The 18,336-nt window shown below is 38.3% G+C and overlaps 1 protein-coding gene across 2 annotated transcripts in view; it reads right to left on the bottom strand.

Annotated features, from left to right (window-relative positions):
* The window catches only part of C4H4orf50 (chromosome 4 C4orf50 homolog), a 78,655-nt gene that overhangs the window by 24,245 nt on the left and 36,074 nt on the right, over positions 1–18,336 (bottom strand). For both annotated transcript variants that reach the window (XM_064653257.1, XM_064653256.1), the window contains exons 12-13: positions 11,056–11,168; positions 10,201–10,325 (exon numbers count right to left, since the gene is read on the bottom strand). The gene's annotated coding sequence lies outside the window, so the exon portion shown is untranslated. The remainder of the gene's footprint in view (positions 1–10,200; positions 10,326–11,055; positions 11,169–18,336) is intronic.

Raw genomic sequence — 18,336 nt, forward strand, 5'->3', positions numbered from 1 at the left:
TCTATCAACATCATTTCTGCAACCTTCCTTCAAATCCTAGCCCCTCTCTCCCATCTTTCAGAAAAGGGTCAAATAACCTCTAAAAACAAGGCAAAGACAAGGAAAAATATACATAGATGTATCAAAGGGATGTCTAAAACTTCTGTAATTTATTTTTGTGTTGAAAGTTTCACTCACTTTTGTTGATAAACCTAGACTAAAATATCTTATCTAAAATATCTATCTAAAAAGATGTCTAGCAAAAGCCCCTAATGGTGCAAAGACTGGATTTTTTTTCCATTCTACCAGGATTTGCATCAAAAATTAGCAATTCTGACACCATCTGCATTTTAAGGGTGACTTTGTAGGTCACTCTTGAGTCTAACCTGGGGTCTAGAGTACAAGAAAATTGGGTTCAGCTCCTTTCTCCTCCCCAGACTTCTTGGGAAATATTGGGGAAGTCACTCGGCCTCTCTGTCTCCTTGTAAAAACAATAATGTAACAAATACTCCAATGTTTAAATGCCTGCCTGACCTCTCAGTTTATCTCTAACGTTAGTGAAGTGTCTTTTGATATTGAAGTTCATGAAATTTCATTTTTACTTAAACATACACTTTAGCAGTTTTTCTGACAAGGCATTGCAGTGTAGTGTATTCCCATCTCTATGGTGATACTAAAAATACTTGAAGCTATACAATAATGCATATTTTAAGCTCACGAACTAAGTCAGTATTTTGTTTCTTAAATCCCAGGCAATCCCATTCTGTCTTTGTTAAAGAATCCATGTGGTACTTGTCTGTTTGTGTCCAAATTGAAGCCATTAATCTCTCCTGTTTGTCACCTCCAGATTAAGTGGTTTTGCTACCAGAGACAGTGTAGTGTGCTCCTGATGCTGAAACAAAGCTCTCTCTCAGGAGCCACTACTCATGTACAAAGGACAAAACTTGAATGTTTTATGAAGAGCATCACAGGGAAGAAGGAAATTGTGTATTCATTCAAGCTTTGATCCTGCATTACTGAACTGTATTTTACTATTGACTTTAACAGGAGCTATTTTATTGCTACTAAAAGCAGACAAGTAAGTATTTAATATACCATTAACAGCAAGTTAACTTTTTGGTTCCAAGTTACAACAGCTTTTTCAAGATTGTATGATCATGAGAACAAAGACCGTATGTTTGCAACTGTCTGAAAAGTATCTAATTACAAAATTTTTTTGGTTTTGTTTTTTTAGCAAATACCTGCTTTTAAAGTCATATCCTATTTTTGTGAAACATATTTAGGAGAAAGGAAATATACATTTTTTAGACAATTTTGAAATCTTTTGGTAGAGAGCACTGAGTACACCTTTGTTGTCATAGAGCCTGACCTCCTGAGATGTTAGAAGTTATCTTTAGTGATTTACAAAAACAGCTAAAACACAGTTAAAATGTAAAATTCTGATCTGATGGACTGAAAGCCATCACCAGCTGGAGAGCATTTTTCAGTTTAGACTCACTTGGAACAAATTAATTTTGCCTACTGCACTATTTTATCTATAGTGCAACAAAGAGAGAATGAACAGGAGATGAATTTCAAAAGTGCAAACTAAACACTCAGGCCAACAAATTCAATCTGAGTGCAATTTAGGGATTTGCACCAATTAGACAACTGTCTCTGTAAATTTGTAAATTTAGCACTGCAGACATTACTTCTCATGTTACTCCTTCAGGAAATCAGTGAGGCCTAATCTGGGAAGAAGGGAATCACTAGCATATTGTGCCCTCTGTAAATGGTGCTACATAAATTAATATACAACTTAAGGAGAAAAATTCACCACAGAAAGTTACATTTCCATCTAAAAATATCACATCTACTATGGTTTAAAGCAAAAGCTACATTGTACAGTTAATGTAAATATATATTTATTAGCTAAAGCTTGAATAAAATTTTTTCCATCTCTTGCTGAGTGTAAAGCTCAAGAAAGCTGACAGACCATCCCATGCAGCCCAAGAGAAGTGTTACTTCATTACTTATGTCCTTCTCTTTTGCTCTTCTCTATTGCTCACTCTGCAACTTACCCCAGATGAGCTCTAAACAAAAGGGGAAAAGAGGATCAAAAGCATGACTTTGAGTGTCCATCTGGGAACACAGCACACAGAACCCTAGTTCTTCACCTCTGAGAAATCCCTCCACAACACTTCTTAATACTGGATCAATTTATCCCTGTTACAATGTGAGTCAAACACTTCTTATAAAAACCATGAAATAAAAAAGTATTGTCTACCAGAACTCACAGAATTTTTGACTTTACCGAAGATGACTAGTTTCCTTCATCATTAGCTGTCTATTCTATTCACTAAAGTCTTGTATGATAATTGCCAAGACAGTTTTCCATTTTATCTGACATAGTTCAAATGATATGTATGTTAAAAAAGGGCCTTAAACTATATTAAAGATTTTTTAAAAATATTAAATCTTCATCCGTTGAATATAATCGAATATAATCAGAGACTAAAGATTTTGTGTGAAAAATTTCAACTTAAGCTTTACAAGTGTTATTTAAAAATAAACCAGCAAACATGCAGAATCTGCTGTATGGCAATAAACACACAAGAATACCTGCTTTGTCATTTAGATGAGTAAAATTATCTTGCCTTGACTAGCACACAGTATAAACAAGGAAGACATCCCTTTCTTATTAGTCTGAATCAAGATTATTTTCTTTTATTTTTTCACATTTGTTGTCAAGACTAATGCCTCCTGAAATTGCATGAAATCAGTGGTTTCCCCTTTTGATTTCAAAGGTAAAAACAAAAAAAAATCAAAAATTAAACAAGATTCTGTTTCAAATGAGTAAATTCGTGCTGTGTTTGTAATCCAGCAGGCTGACTGATTGTATTTTTGTGGCAATATACAGCACAGCCTGTGCCCTTCCCATGACACATACTGGGCAGGGACACTTCATGTGGGAGGCATGTTGTGGAGTAATAAATCAGAGGATCTCCTTTCTGGAGACAGAGCAATAGCAAAAAGGGAACATTACCAAGCACGTTCATGCCTGAACATTTGTCATTCTGATCTAGGTAACAAATCCACCTTCAGATCTAAGTACCTATGTTACAATATCATATATATTATTTTAAGATGCAGGGACCTGCCACAGCTCCCTGATGAAGGCTTGGCTTGTTGGCATGTCAAAAGCACTACAAAGCACTTCAAAAACTGAACCAGTAAAAACATTTAAACAACTATCATTACTTACTGATGTCAGCCTGTGCATACAGGCACACATAATGGCAGGCATTTATTATTTCCATTTGTGTTCTAGGATGTGTCTAACACAGAACTGCCCAGGTTAGGGGGAAATCTCTGCATAGCCAGTGCTGTGTAATGGTTCTTCCAGACAAACCCAAAGTCAAACTCAGATGTCACACCAAGCATTCTTGGTAATGAAATATGGTCTTCTCACTCTTTTTCTTCATTCACTACAGGAACCTGACTTTTAAAGACATTTGAATTAGCATAGAAAGACCTGACTAAAATCTCTTTACCAGAGACCCTTATTCACAGGCCACCATTTTTCTCACCTCTTAATTTCTTCAGAAAGAGAAATCATAACTTTCTTAACCAAGCTTCCAAACTTTGAACTCCATGTATTTCTAACCCATAAGTCTTTACATATCAGTTCTATTGAATCCTCAAAGCAAAATTTGCCATATCTGAGTACTCTTCCATTTTACCCTTACTAACAATTTTTTCATGTTACAGTGAATAAAATCAGGTCCTAATCAGGTGATCTGAGGTCGCTCTTTATCTTCCCATTACGGTAATCTCCTTATCAATCTGTATGAAATCCAAATATCTCAGTGTTAACCAGGGCAGGAGGTTCAATTCTTAAAACCGAAACCAAACTCTGTTGGCTCTCACTTTCCTTATGAAAACCAACTCCAACCCCATCTGCTGTTGCTTGGAACTCGCCTTTAATGAGGCACTGAAACTGTGTTCACTCAGACACATGATATCTGGTCAGGAATCACTAACAGATGCTTGACTTAAAAAAAAAAAGTAGCACTAAAGTACTTTGTGCATTTCTGCTGAATAACCTTAATATACTACTGACCCTTGAGAGGTCCTTTGGCGTAAAAGTGTCTCCTTATTAGAACATACCTGTATTTAAATTAAACATGCTTTTGCAAAAAAGACAATAACATGGACTTGGACAGAGATGTTCTGGGGATAAACATTGGCATTAACTTTCCCATGAAGAACACAAGTGCTACCTTACAAGAGGTGGCAACAGGCCAGTGCTTTTTAGAGCAAGATTGAGCTTCAAATCGTGTGGCTTCCCTCCTGGAACTGCACTGGACACTTGTCTTCTCAGAAAGCAAGCCAGGAACACCAGCAGGCTGAACACTGATTTGAAACTGACACAGAGAGATTGAATTTTCTAAGAGAGTCTGGACAGAGATGAAATATTAAAGGCAAAATAAGTGAGTTTCCTACAGTCTTTTCAGCAGTACTACTCACTAAGCAACATTTTCTGATACAATACTACACCAAGCTAATAAATGAGTACTGGATTCTTTGCCCTGAAAGGAGTTTTATTTGATTGCAGCAGCAAAGATTGCAGTACTTTGTATGCTATGTAGTATGTATATGTAATTTCTTACCATCTTAGGCCCTGTGCTCTTCAACGTCTTCATAAATGACTTGGATGCAGGACTGGAAGGGATACTAAGCAAGTTTGCAGACAACACAAAACTGGGAGGAGCTGTTGACTCCCTCGAAGGTAGGGGCCCCCTGCAGAGAGACCTCGACAGAATAGAGAACTGGGCAATCACCAGCCATAGGATGTTCAACAAGGGAAAGTGTTGGATTCTGCACCTGGGATGGGACGACCCTGGATGTACATACAGACTTGGGAATGAGATGCTGGAAAGCAGTGCCAGGAAAGGAACTGGTCAATGGCAAGTTGAACCGAAGTCAGCAGTGCCCTGACAGTCAGGAGGGCCAACCATGTCCGAGGGGGCATCAGGCAAAGCATCGCCAGCCAGTCGAGGGAGGGGATTGTCCTGCTCTGCTCTGCACTGGTGGGGCCTCACCTTGAATATTGTGGCAGCTTTGGGTGCCACAATATAAGAAAGATATTAAGCCATTAGAGAGTGTGCAAAGGAGAGCTATAAAGATGGTGAGGGGCCTTGAGGGGAAGCCATATGAGGAGCAGCTGAGGTCACTTGGTCTGTTCAGCCTGGAGAAGAGGAGACTGAGGGGAGACCTCACTGCAGTTACAACTTCCTTGTGAGGGGAAGAGGTGGGGCAGGCACCCCCTGTTCTTCTCTCTGGTGACCAGTGACAGGACCCAAGGGAATTGCCTGAAGTTGTGTCAGGGGAGGTTTAGGTTGGATATCAGAAAGAGGGATGCTGGGCACTGGAACAGGCTCCCCAAGGAAGTGGTCACAGCACCAAGTCTGGCAAAGTTCAAGAAATATTTGGATGATACTCTTGGGCACATAGTGTGACTCTTGGGGGTGATCCAGTGCTGGACTTGATGATCCTTGAGGGTCCCTTCCAACTCAGCATATTCTGTGATTCTGTGTGATTCTGCGATTCTGTAATATAGGTTATATGAAATGAGATAAAGAGGAGAAATATAATTGAGTTTTCTTTTTATCTATAACACTTAGGTTACACAGGAGTGTCAGACCACTTGTGCGTAATACAGTTCTTCTTAAATCCTTACCACTTAAAGACTTTAGTATCTCCTTCAGAAATTCCTAAAACATATTTTTGGCAAATTACTTCATGGTTTTACTGCACTAGATTTTGGCATCTGGACTCCTGCTATAAAGAGCTCACTAAAAGTCATTAAGTTGTTTATAAATTAAATCAGTTCTTCCATGCTAAAAATTATTATGTCTTCAGGTCTGTGATCTCAATCTTTCAGGGAACTGAAAGTGTTAATCACATTGAAAAAAAAAGTTCTCTCTTTCCTGTGGGAGAGAACACTATAATATCCTGGACTTTAACAATTACCCTTGACATAAAAATGCTTGTATTTAACAGCCCTTGAGAGAATCCTACCCCCTGCACAGGACCTGCAAAGCAGCAATTAGTATCTGCGAGAATTTCACATGGCATAGAAAAGAAATGATCTTGCCTGTTGTAATTTTTAATGGCAGCTCCTATTTCAGTGTTGTGGAGACACCCCCAAAGCAGAGACCAAATGGAGAGGACAGCAAAGGGACAAGATAAAATAATCTGTCACATGGCTATATGGTTTATGGCATTTAAATATTTTTTTCTCATACTCCTATCACCACACATACAGTCAACAGAGAAAGGAACAAGTATCTGCAGTGGAAATTATGCTACTGAATTTCCAAGGACAGATGTAGGGCATTTACATGAGAAAGAAAGGGTCAAATAGCATTTTTAGATCACAAACTGAATCATATAATGCAAGATGATTAACATACCTGCGAAAAAGGACATATAGGCAAAGCAGCATGAATGATGACTTCATGGAATTTGTTTTGAATAATATTAGGGTTAACTCTAGTTCAGAGAAATAAACATAATCTCAGTGTACTTAGAGTAATAACTGCAAATGATGCTCTTAAAGAGCTGCCATAACAGACTCAGAAGCTGCCTCAGCATTTAGAGCCAACAAAGCATGGATAAGACTAAGCAGGAGTAATGCTACCAAGAGCAAACTGACCTAGTCTCATCCCAACGCTTATCACGAATAACTTGATGTCTGCTAGGGGCTCACTGGGGGAAGAACCACAAATCCCAGCAGAAGCTAATGTGTGTCTAAGAAAGTATGTCACATGTGTGCTGGTAACCAGCCTTGGTGTGCCAGTAGAGGCCTTGGACATCCAATCAGCTAAGAGAAACTGATGAGCCGAAAAAGAATTTCAGGAAAAAGGACAGGAAAATATATGTGTGATACCAAGTACTAATAGCTTGTTTCACGTCTTTTTCCAGAACACAGAGCTTGATGTTTATTTTCTTACATCACTTCTAAAAAGTGAAGAAAGCATGAGAGCAGTAGAGGTGTTCAGGGAGGAGCTCACCCATCTCTATCAAATTATGCAGGTCAGTGGTTGGTCCACATTAAATATTGATAGAATAAATAATGTCTTTCAACAAAGACTTGGGTTACGTTAGCACTTGCTGAACTCATGGCAGACTTACACAATTCCTCATCTGGGTATAACCACGGCAGAAAACAAAAGTAGGTAATAAGTTGATATGAAAAGCACATATTTATATTATTTAATACAGGACAGATAATTGCCTTTGGTGGTCATGAAGTCTAATGTGGTTATTAAAGAGTAAAGAATGTTTCATAGCATCTACTTTATCAGTGATAAAGTATGATTTGATTAGATGGACTCAAGGACAAGTAAATCTTCTGTCAGACTTGGAGACAAGCAACATAAAAGCCTCTCAGGCCCTGGCACAGCCAGTATTCAAATGATATTCAAATGGGTGACTAGAAATTGTCCTATTAAAGCTTTCTAATATATGGTTTCAAGTTTATCCTCTGGTTCACAATCACCAATTACTGCAGAAAGGCAACAAAAGACAGCAATATATATGTAAAAATTGAAAGCCCAGGCTAAGTATATTAGGTCAAAACCTGCAGTCATTACTCTTCTTCCCCTCCTCCCCACATGCATATTTAGATAACTGACTTGCTTAAGCATCTTTAAATAATTAAACATCCTTAGCATTCCAGCAACTCTCAGGCTATTTTCAAACAAAAGATACATTTCCAGGCTTTCACAGGAAACTAATAGCTTGGTCTGGCTGGGCCTGTGCTACAGAAAGCCATAGGAATTCCTCTGACTTGACCCAGTGTTCATTGCATAAATGAAGTGGCACATATTCATGCCAGCTCCCCTCTGACTAGGGCTGTGCAGATACCCAAATTATCTTTTAAGTCAGTGTCTACATCTTCAGTCTATTCAGTTAATTTGGATTATTTGGACTCAATTTCAGCTTTTTACGGCAAAGCACAACTTAATCCTCAGGAAGCAATGGATTTCAAGAGGAACTGCTTAGTTGATGCTGAGCAAGGGCAACAGTCATGAAACTGCATTTTCTGCTTGCAAAAAATTCTCCTGAGTACCACCTACAGTATAAATGCTGACCAAAAGAACCAGACACAAACATACGGCAATTATAAGCAATAATAATTCTTCAACTATTATCTTAGTATGATTGAAACACAATTTAAACAACCTAAAGAGCTGTTCCCAAATGTGCATGTCTATACAGACATCTTAAGCCACAAGTTACAGAAGTTATTGTATTTTAGAAATTGTTCTTAGTAAAGAAAATGGTACTACTATTGTCTTTAACAAGGCAGGACCAAGGCCTTGATAAGATGGAAACAACATTCCTCTGAAAATTCATAAGTCATTTCAGATAACATATGCATAAATCCAAATGACAGGATGACTAGAAGTGATGTTATACTCACGGGGACTATGTTTAGAGAACTGGGAAGGGCAGCAAAGACACATATTTAAAATTAATTATGCATAAGAATTGCAAAGAGTAAATAGTATAAAGAAGATAGTGTCCTAAATCTATATATTGATAATAGAATGCAAGAACTGTCTCCAGCCCAGCCAGTTGTTAGGAGCTATGAGAAATAGTTAACAGCATTGCAGGCCTTTGGAGGATGTGAAGGGGCCTAATGGCACAGACAGAGGAAACATTGGACTTACTGTGAAAGTGAGAAAACCCTTGGATTTGTGATAGGGGAAGATGGACCAGACTCTCATAAAGAATCCAATAGCATGTTTCCTCTATTCATAGTAATGCAAGCATTCAGGCAACCAAAGGATCAAAGTACAGACTATGAACTCTCATTTTTGTAGAGAAATATAACTTTCAAGCCTACACAAGCTTTCAGTAGCTATATCAATGTAAATTATTGTGTCTGTTAACGAATATAGGATTGCTGCATCTCCCAGATAATCAGTCTGGCACCTTAAGCAAGCATTAAAACTATTTAGAAACATAGAATTGTTTAGGTTGAAAACCTTTAAGATCATCAAGTTCAACCATTAACACAGCATTGCCAAGTCCACCAGTGAACCATATTTCTGAGTGCCACATCTACGCATCTTTTAAATACCTTCATACTCCACCACTTCTCTGCACAGGCTGTCCTAGCACCTGACAACCCCTTCAGTGAAAAAGTTTTTCCTAAAATCCAACCTAAGCCTCCCCTGGCACAACTTTGAGGCCATTTCCTCTTGCCCTGTCACTCTCCTGGGAGGAGACACCAACTCCCACCTCTCTACAACCTCCTTTCAGGTAGTTGCGGAGTGTGATAAGGTTTCTCTCCCCTGATCTTCTTTTCTCCAGACTACTTAATGCAAATAAATCGATCTCCCATTAAAATTACATGTCAGCTTTTAATACATTTATTTGTATTGGGTAAAAATTTGTCAATTCTTCCTTCTTGACATAAGAGGATCTGGTGCTTAGTGCACGGCCTTTGGATTTAGACCAGACTTCAATATTTTTATTTGCTACAGACTGTGCATGACCTTGGACTTAAATCTCTCTGTACCTCAGTAGAAGATAAAGCTGCTGTATTTTAAAGGCATGGTGAAGGGAACTAGACTTAAGACTGTGTGGATCTCAAATATGATCAAAGCAAACATTACACAGCTCACAGAGGCAGATAAATTGTTGATACATATTGGATGACTCAGCAACAGTGCACAACATGAGTCCTGGCCAAATCCAAGTAATTGACCAGAATCAATGAGAGTGAGAAATCTAGCCTCCAAGGGGGAATAGGAAATATAAATAAACATGATATTTCAGCTAAAAATATAATAATTACATTAAGCCCAATTTTTAAAAGCTGATTTTAAAACTATTCTGATGACATAAATTTCTATTTAGTTTGCTGCTTAATTTTTGTTTTATTATTGTTTTGTTTTTTGGTAAGGCAACAAAAGAGATTATATGTCAGTGACCATTGTGGAAAAAATGGCAGATGTGGGTTTGTCACCAGAAATGGTTCTATTGATTTTATTGAGTCTTTCAGGATCAATGGGCTGTATTTGAAATTTAACACTCCTAAAAATTAGCATAGATGGTTTTGTCTATCTAAATTAAACAATACAAAAATAAAAGCATAAAAATTAAATTGAACTTAATGTCTTTTGAGATAAAACATTAAATGTCCCTTTTTATTGAACTTACCTTGTATTCTGCATTGAAAGTCACATTGCAACATCTTAATTCATCATCATCTCTCTGAATCAAACATCAGGCTGCCTCTTCTCACTGTTAAATAATGGAGACTGATACAACTGGCAAAGTCATCCCTGGAGAGAAAACAAAAATCATACGACAAGAATACTATTTTCATTTGCGTTTTTAATCACTGACATAGCATAAAATTAGGCACTGGAGGTTTCATCTTTTTAGTGACGAAAGTCAATTTTAGTGTCCTCAGTTCAGCACAACATTTTATTTGACTTTGTACTGTTAAGTCAATTGTTACCCCCTGGCCAATATAGCATTCAAGTTACAATGCAATTTCAGCACATGCTTTAAATGCTTTGGTTCAACAGGGACACAGCTTTCTAGTATCAGCCCTTCCTTATCAACACTGTGATTTTTCTCTATTAATTCTATGTTTTGGAGATTATTAAAACATTACTCATGTAATGAGTAATCTTCAGCATTAGCTAGGCACTCTAATAAACTTTCATTAAAATATTGCATCACATGTGGTAGTAAAATTACATTAATAAAGTAATCTGTCATTTAACAGACAAAATAGTGAATGAAAATAAGCAGGTGTAACAGAATAGGATGGAATGAAAAAGAAAATAGCTGAAACAAATAGCCGCTAAATTCACAAGGTAGGAGTTTGAGAAACACACAACACTTCAACCAGAAAAGGGTGACTGTCTTTTTTAATATTCAACAGTGGAATGAGTGGGCATTTGGGGTAGAAATGTGACCTAAAGACATAAAGGCTTTGGCTTTACAAGTCTTATCAGAACAGGTAGCAACTGAAAAAGGAAGAGGAAGCCTGGAGATACATACACAGTGTTAAAGGGTTGACAAGAGGAGACTCTCATTCTGCTTTTCTTCCTTACTTTGCCCTGGCCTGTAGTAACCTGAGACAATAATTTGTGAAACTGAGGATTTCCAGGGTGCTGTACAGAGGAGACAAAACATGATAAATGTCAAGTATATCAAATGGAAGTACTTACCTGGAATAGTTAAAAAAAAAAAAAAAGGTGTTTATTTCCTAACTTAGTTATATCTCCAAAAGTGTTGTCTGTGCTCTGGAATTGACCCAGTGAGCACTTTCTCTTAATTAAAAAGTGAGAAAAAAGTAGTAAGTGACCATTTACAACAAAGTCTGCAATTTTGGAGGAGAGAGGTTTTAGAACTTTTCAAAAATGTTTATATATGACATGCAATGGCTTTGGAAATTTGAGTCCAAAAGTGAAGAATGAACAAAGATGCTGTTTGTCAGGCAGATTGTTGTGCAAACTTTACTTTCTACAGTGAAGACTGATTCTTGGGTAAGAGTACACCTAATAGAGAGGGAAACCAGGAATGACAAGAGCCAGGGTGCATTGATTCATAACAGGTTTGTTAAAAACTGGTTCTTAATGTGTAATTAAGTGGTGGGACTCCTTTCCATGATATAGTGCAAAGAGAAAAAGTTTATATGGGTTCAAGAGAGACTTGACAACTTAATAGAAGGAAAGTCCATCAAGTTTCACTGAATGAATAGAAACCAACTCTGCTACATGAAAAGTCTTTGAGCAGCAAGTGACGAAAGCCCTGAGGAGGATCAGTTTGCCCTCTTCTCTTCCCCCAGGTGTCTACCTCCAGCTGCTGGCTCATTTTTTTATTAATCTCCCTTTCTGTCAACAGGCATATTTCTATCCTATCCACAAACAAGTTTCTGTTCTCTAAGCATTAGAAACAACAGAACAACTGGACTATTTGACTTCACTAGTTGTGTTCTAGTATATGCCTGCAAAATACACGAGAAGGTAACCTTGCAAGTAAGAATAAATTAGGAAATTATGCCTTAAATGACATTCAGCAATTTGAATGCTGTAACTTAATTGCTCAAAGGATGTCCAGGCCACAGTGTCAGCATGTGTGTGGGTACCACAACTTGCACAAGCCCTGTCCTGCCATGACTCAGCAGCAGCAAAGCCCTTTTTAGCAGTAGTACCACTGCTGTTTCATAATTAAAAGATCTGAAAAAGGTACAAAATAAATTCTTAATGCTGCTGCCTACTTTAATAACTCATTAAGGGCATAGATATTAGCCAGATCCAACTGTCACACATCATCAGGATTGAAAAAGCCATGATCTGTCTGGGTAAAATCTTAGAGAGCACAAAGAGAGCTGTAAGGGCTATGGCAAAGGAAGAAAGCTTCAACTGGCTGTTTGTGTTTGCTAACCAGATACTACTTCTATCTCATCTAAAGATACTTTCAGAAGAAGAAAAAAGAAAATCCACTACTGCAACTTAAGTGACTCAGTAGTAACAAACATCACCTCTCTCCATGGGAAACAAAGTGTTGTATTTGTCAAAGCTAATCTTACGAAAAGACTGTGAGCTGAAAACATGTTGTCATGGGCTTTCCTTAACAGCCAGGTGACTAAACAAAATGAGTGGGAATTCCTGCCTAGACAGCATCTGTTTCTTCATTTTGACCCATTCCCTCTCCGCTCCCTGATAATGAAGCCTTCAGCACCTGGGCTCCATGCAGCTGGGCACAGGAGCTTTCCCATCTGAGTTAACCCAACAGAAGGTTTCTAATTCTGGCTGTGCTGTGGAGGGACAAAGGCCTCCACAGTGAGACCAAATTTCAAGTGAAAAATGTTTGCATTAACTGTCTCAGCCATGAATTCTTAAAACTCTGGGGAACAGAAGGACACTTCCTCCTTTTTTTTTGCCATTCTGAAGAATAGCCTAATGCATCATACGACATTTGCTTTTTAAAATGCATCTATAAGAAATCTAATAAAAACTGTGTTTTCTCCCTTTATAATTACTACATGAGCAACATACACATAAGGCAATCCAGAATTAGAGTTCATCCTGAATATTATTTCAGGTACCTTGCTGAAAATGTTCCATGCAAACACCAGTTTGGAGAAAGACAAGAAATTACAGTAGTTATATTATTTGTTTCTGATATAGGCCATTTAGCAGTATAAAAAGCCTTCCATCACTGAAGGAAGCTGTTTATATCTTCACCACTAATTGTAATGTTTCTGATTTTAACCATGCTCTACTGAAGAATTAAATGTGTGCTAAAAATTAAGTATATATATGTTCTATAAAACATAATCATCAGAACTGAGAAACAAAGATTCAAGTTCAAATTGTTGGCCTGCCTGACACACGTTTGCTTGTTTTCCTTTTAGTCCTTCTGTCTCAACACAACTTCATCACTTTTTCCCCCAGCCTCTGTTTCTGCTTCTGGACAGATTGTTCTTTCCATCATTTCTTCTCTTAAATCTTTTTCCTCTCCCTCCTCTCCTCCTTTAAAGCAAGTAGGAAAGAAACACCTTTAGCCAACTCAGCCTGCTAGCCTTAAATCCTTCATAATTTCCCTGTGGCTTGTGGACTTTGTGAATAATGAGATCCCCTGCCACCAGAAACCGGATCAACTCTCTTTTTCATCACCTCCTGTCACCATGACAGTTAGGAGCACTCCTGAAGAAGACAGATAGCCAACCCAATGTGGAATCCTCTTTTTCCAGCTAAATCTTTTGTTTCCAACAACAAGAAATCTCAGATCTTCTCAGAAAAGAGATCCGTTTCATCATACCGGGAAAATCTTGTGTTTAAGACACTGGCATGTGAGGTCTGGTGGGACCTCTCTTCCCATGTAGGAGGAACAACAGATGCAGGCTGCAAAAGAGGCAAGTGCCTTCCCACCAGCTGTCTGTGACATGGCTCTGTTCACTGGTGCAGATTGTTAAAGGTAAGAATAAGGAAAAAAGCCCACTATTTTCTGGAAGTTAGGAACTGTGCTTGTCTTTTGGATTGCACATCCCAAACATGAGAGTTATGGCCTGGACCCAATTCAAACCCACCATGTAACAAAGTCAGAGCTTGCTCTCTCTCAGATTACTTGTGTCCAGTCTGAGCACTACCAAAAAGTAGACAGGGCAATGGAAAAAACAAAAAAGCATTGAAATCCAAAAGTCATAACTCACTATGTGATTGCCAAGGCACTGAAAAACCTCTGAGGACCAGACCCTAACTGAACTTTTACAGAATCAGGGTAAGCCTCTGTTGAAATTGGAGTGTAATATCCTTCAATGACTTCTTTAGCTTACAAGTACTTGCAACCTAGAGGTCTCAATTTACAGCTGTTTGACAAATATGAAAATTAATAACAATTTCAGGTGCAAAATGCTAAGGAGCAATTGCTGCTAAAATCATAGCTCTGGTGATGAATCAGTGCATTTGGAAGCCATCCATGCTTTTATGGATCTGATTAGGGGTGACAGCTTCTGCTGGTAGTGCAAATGATTTATCAGTGGCAGCAACAAAAGGCTGTTTTAACTCTGAACTGTTCTATGGATGAATTTCCAATTGAGCTGTCTGGGCACACCTACCAAAGCAAACCAAGAAAGAGAGAATAAGCAGTGTCTATGGCCTACTAGTAAGAAGATGAAGGAGGTGTGGCCCTAAACCACCAGACACAGAGTCATATTTGTTTCCTAATTTTTGCCCCTTTCCTTGGCTCCAGGCATTCACACAATGTTCCAGTTTTACAGGAGTACAGCACATGGGTTTGCCAAAGAAAAAGAAATTCCAAGCTTGCCTTTTCATAAAGAAAATAGGGTTATCCTCTTAAAGTACATCTGCTGCTTCCTACTTTTATGTGCAGGCATATTAGAAAGAGGGTTTTGTACTTTTCCAAAGGTTTGAGACACAAGCATTTCCAAAAAAAAAGTTATGAAGAGAACAGAATCAGTTTCCAAATAGAAATATTGAAGGACAAAGCACTGATGCCTGTGTGCTTGTTGCACTTGGGTAGCTTCTGATATTTTGAGCATGGAACAACTCTGCTCAGCGAGGGGAGCAAAGTGTAGACCCCCCTGCCCACCCAGGGTGCCAGAGCAAAGCAGCTCTGATGTTTTCCCACTGATACACAAGTTTTCTCAAAAGCTCATTAAAAATGCTACAAATGCACAAGATCCAGTAGTCTCTGGGCAAAACCACAGAATTAACTAGTGTCACCTCATTGTACTAAGAAAACAGTTTCTCTGTGGTATAATGATTTTTTTACTGTTTAGAATGCTCCACTGTTCTAGAGGGGGAATCTTGAGGTAGAACTCGCTTAATTTATGACAGAGGTTTCATGACTTGGATTCCATGATAGCAGGGAGCCACATGTGCGGACCTGTATTCCTCCAGCATGGTCAGGCCCAGAGGAACAATGATTATTCTGGTCTTATTACAGCTAACTTTCTTTCTGCTCTGAAAAGCAAGGTTTCTTTTAGTTTAGTAAATTAACTAGTACTTATCTATACAGAAAAGTGAGGGTCTTTCTTCTCCCTTAAGGATTTATGGAAAAAACAAGAAAAGAGAATATCCAACCCACATCTCAACCCACCCAGGAATTAAGATTTCTTATAGGATCTGAAAAAAAAAAAAGATGAACAGCATGTTTGTAAATGTAATAATGTATGCCCATATGGAAGGAAAGGCTAAACTGCCCTTTTCTATGAAAGAAACTCAACAGATTGCCTAGAAATAGGCAGCTCCCGTTCCCTTTACTGAGGGAAGCAAATGCTATCCAGATGGAAATTATCAAATGGATCAAACAGATACATTTTATTCCCAAATGATCTTTGTTCTACTTATTACTCATTATACCAGGAAAACTTTTTTTCCTATAGCCCACATGCAGTAAAGAGAACACTACTTATCGTACACTCGTTCAAAATATTGTGTTGAAGGTTTCCCCTGATGAGATATCGATCTTGACACACAAAAAAGGGTGAGAAGAAAAGCATCCGTCCTAATGGGAACATTCATTTACGATCTCTGGAATCTGTTAATTCCCATTAAGCCCACACGTGACTGTCCTTGAAGCGCAGCAGTCAGATCTGCAGCCGCTTCCTGATGCCCAGGGAGATGAAATGCTTCTTCAACAGTCCTGTCGCTTGCCAGCTTTTACAAAGGTGAATGTTTCCAGGTCCCAGGGTTCTTCAGTGTTACCAGGACCCTGAGGTTCTTCAACTACTTTTATTTATACTGTCCAATGGGTAAATACTTCAATTAAAAATTTGCACCGAATAAAACCAAGATTTTAAAAATCGCAAAGAATTCCTCAACTTTGGCCCCAAGTGATTATATATGCTATGTATAATCAAATTCAATAATATAGGGGACATTTTCAAAGACACAAGAGAAGTTAATTACCACCTAAAAGAAAGGCAGTGAAATCTGGATTCCTAAAACCTTCTTGTGACTTTGAAAAATCACCATAACATTTTATGTGTTAAAAATTATATTTGTTTAAGCATATCCTCCTATAAACTTCTGAATATCTATAATTATCCTATTCTCTTATATAAGCTCTGGCTATTACTATTATTATAATATGATCTTCTTTTAGCCTGAAAACCTACAGCAGCACAGGTACAGTCTTTTATGAGGACATAAACTGGTTAACAGCTGTGGCTGACTGACAGGATTAGATCATGAGCATCTAATCTAACTGGGCCATGTAACACTACCTTTTATTTCACATTAATCATTGAATGCAAGTTCAACTATGTCAGAGGTCTATCAAGTGGGCCTATAAATGAGGTAATAAATTAGAAGTTGATATTTTAATGGTGTGGTCACTTACAGATAACACTGGGTTCAGCTGCAGCAACTCAAAAATACCAAGGATCCCATGGCTCCATGAACTGAAGGCAGCAGTGCAGCTTCCAGGGCCTGAAGTCCGTGTGACTGATGTTTTATTTTCTTTGAGTGTCAATGGATGGGTGTCAGCCCTGTGATGTTTGAGGATGTCATGATTTTGCTGCCAAGGGAAAACACACCGGGTGCACTGACTGTGGGAGCAATGCAAACTTTCTGCCAAGGGACAGAAGGGAGGGGAAACCCCCATGCAAAGGGGTCCCTATATAAAGCACACAGATGGAAATGCAGTTCCTTCCGCTGACAATCAAGGAGGACTTTGACAAGCTGATTCAGACATTTTGTACAACACTGTGACTTGGTAATTAGTCCCAAAACAATCATTGTGGGGCAGGAAGGAGGCCCCTGATATTAAGCTTCCAGAGTATGCAGCTGAGAGATGCAAAATAATATATTGCTACAACCCCTGTTCAACTGAGAGCTCTAAAGTAGTAATTCATAATAGGCTGTATATCATGACATTTCAAATAAGCCTTACAGAAAAGACAACCTCTTCTGAGGGAAAAGCTAGGCTAGAAAATAAAATATGAATGTTTTTACATTCCAAAAGGGTCAGATTTATCCACACAGAAGTTATTAGTTCTAACAATACTGCCAAGGCAATTGTATTATTCATATCCTATATATCTACAAAAAGCCTAATTTACAATGTACCCTTCTACTACAGAAGAGAGTATGTTTATTTCAAAATAGAAAAGAAGTGTTTGTTTTCATTCTAGAATTTAGAAATTTTTTTTTCCAAGGACTCCTATTAAACTGAGGCAGAGCCTTCTTCTCAAAACAGTTTATTAAACTGAAAGATGTGTCTTGACAATCACATTATTCTTTCCCCAGCATCCAGTTTGCCAGTGCAAAGAGCAGCACTCATTCTTAGCAGACATTTCATCTTCTAGAGATTCGGAGTCCGAGTAATTGCTTTTAATTTAGGAGCAGCAGAAACCACTTCCCTCCTTTACACTCTGTAAAGCTCCCAGAGAAGCACATCAATAAGGAATTGTTTTAATATCACCTTACTTAGGACACAGAAATGAAGAAGAAGAACACAAAAGAGGTCAGAAGCCTTCTAAAGGAAACACATGTGCTTAGATGATTTCCCAGGAGAATGGCAGTGCTGCAGCTACTAATCCACTGAAGAGAACTCTCCACAGCTCAGGCTGAATTCATGTGTTTGAATACACTAATTTTAAGCTGTTTCCCTCTCTTCTGCATTGTCCTCTTTTTTACGTTACTCAAGAGGAAGGATGCACAAGTAAAGAGGAGTGCATAGTTCACAAATAAAGAACAGTGAATCTGGCTTATTTTTATTCAAAAGCATAATAGTATTAGCACTACACCTGGCATATGCTCAGTGCCTCACTCCATGAATGCTGCCTCTCATCTCCTGGGGCCTTGG

The sequence above is a fragment of the Pseudopipra pipra genome, chromosome 4 (genome assembly GCF_036250125.1).
Source record: "Pseudopipra pipra isolate bDixPip1 chromosome 4, bDixPip1.hap1, whole genome shotgun sequence".
Taxonomy (NCBI): Eukaryota; Metazoa; Chordata; class Aves; order Passeriformes; family Pipridae; genus Pseudopipra; species Pseudopipra pipra.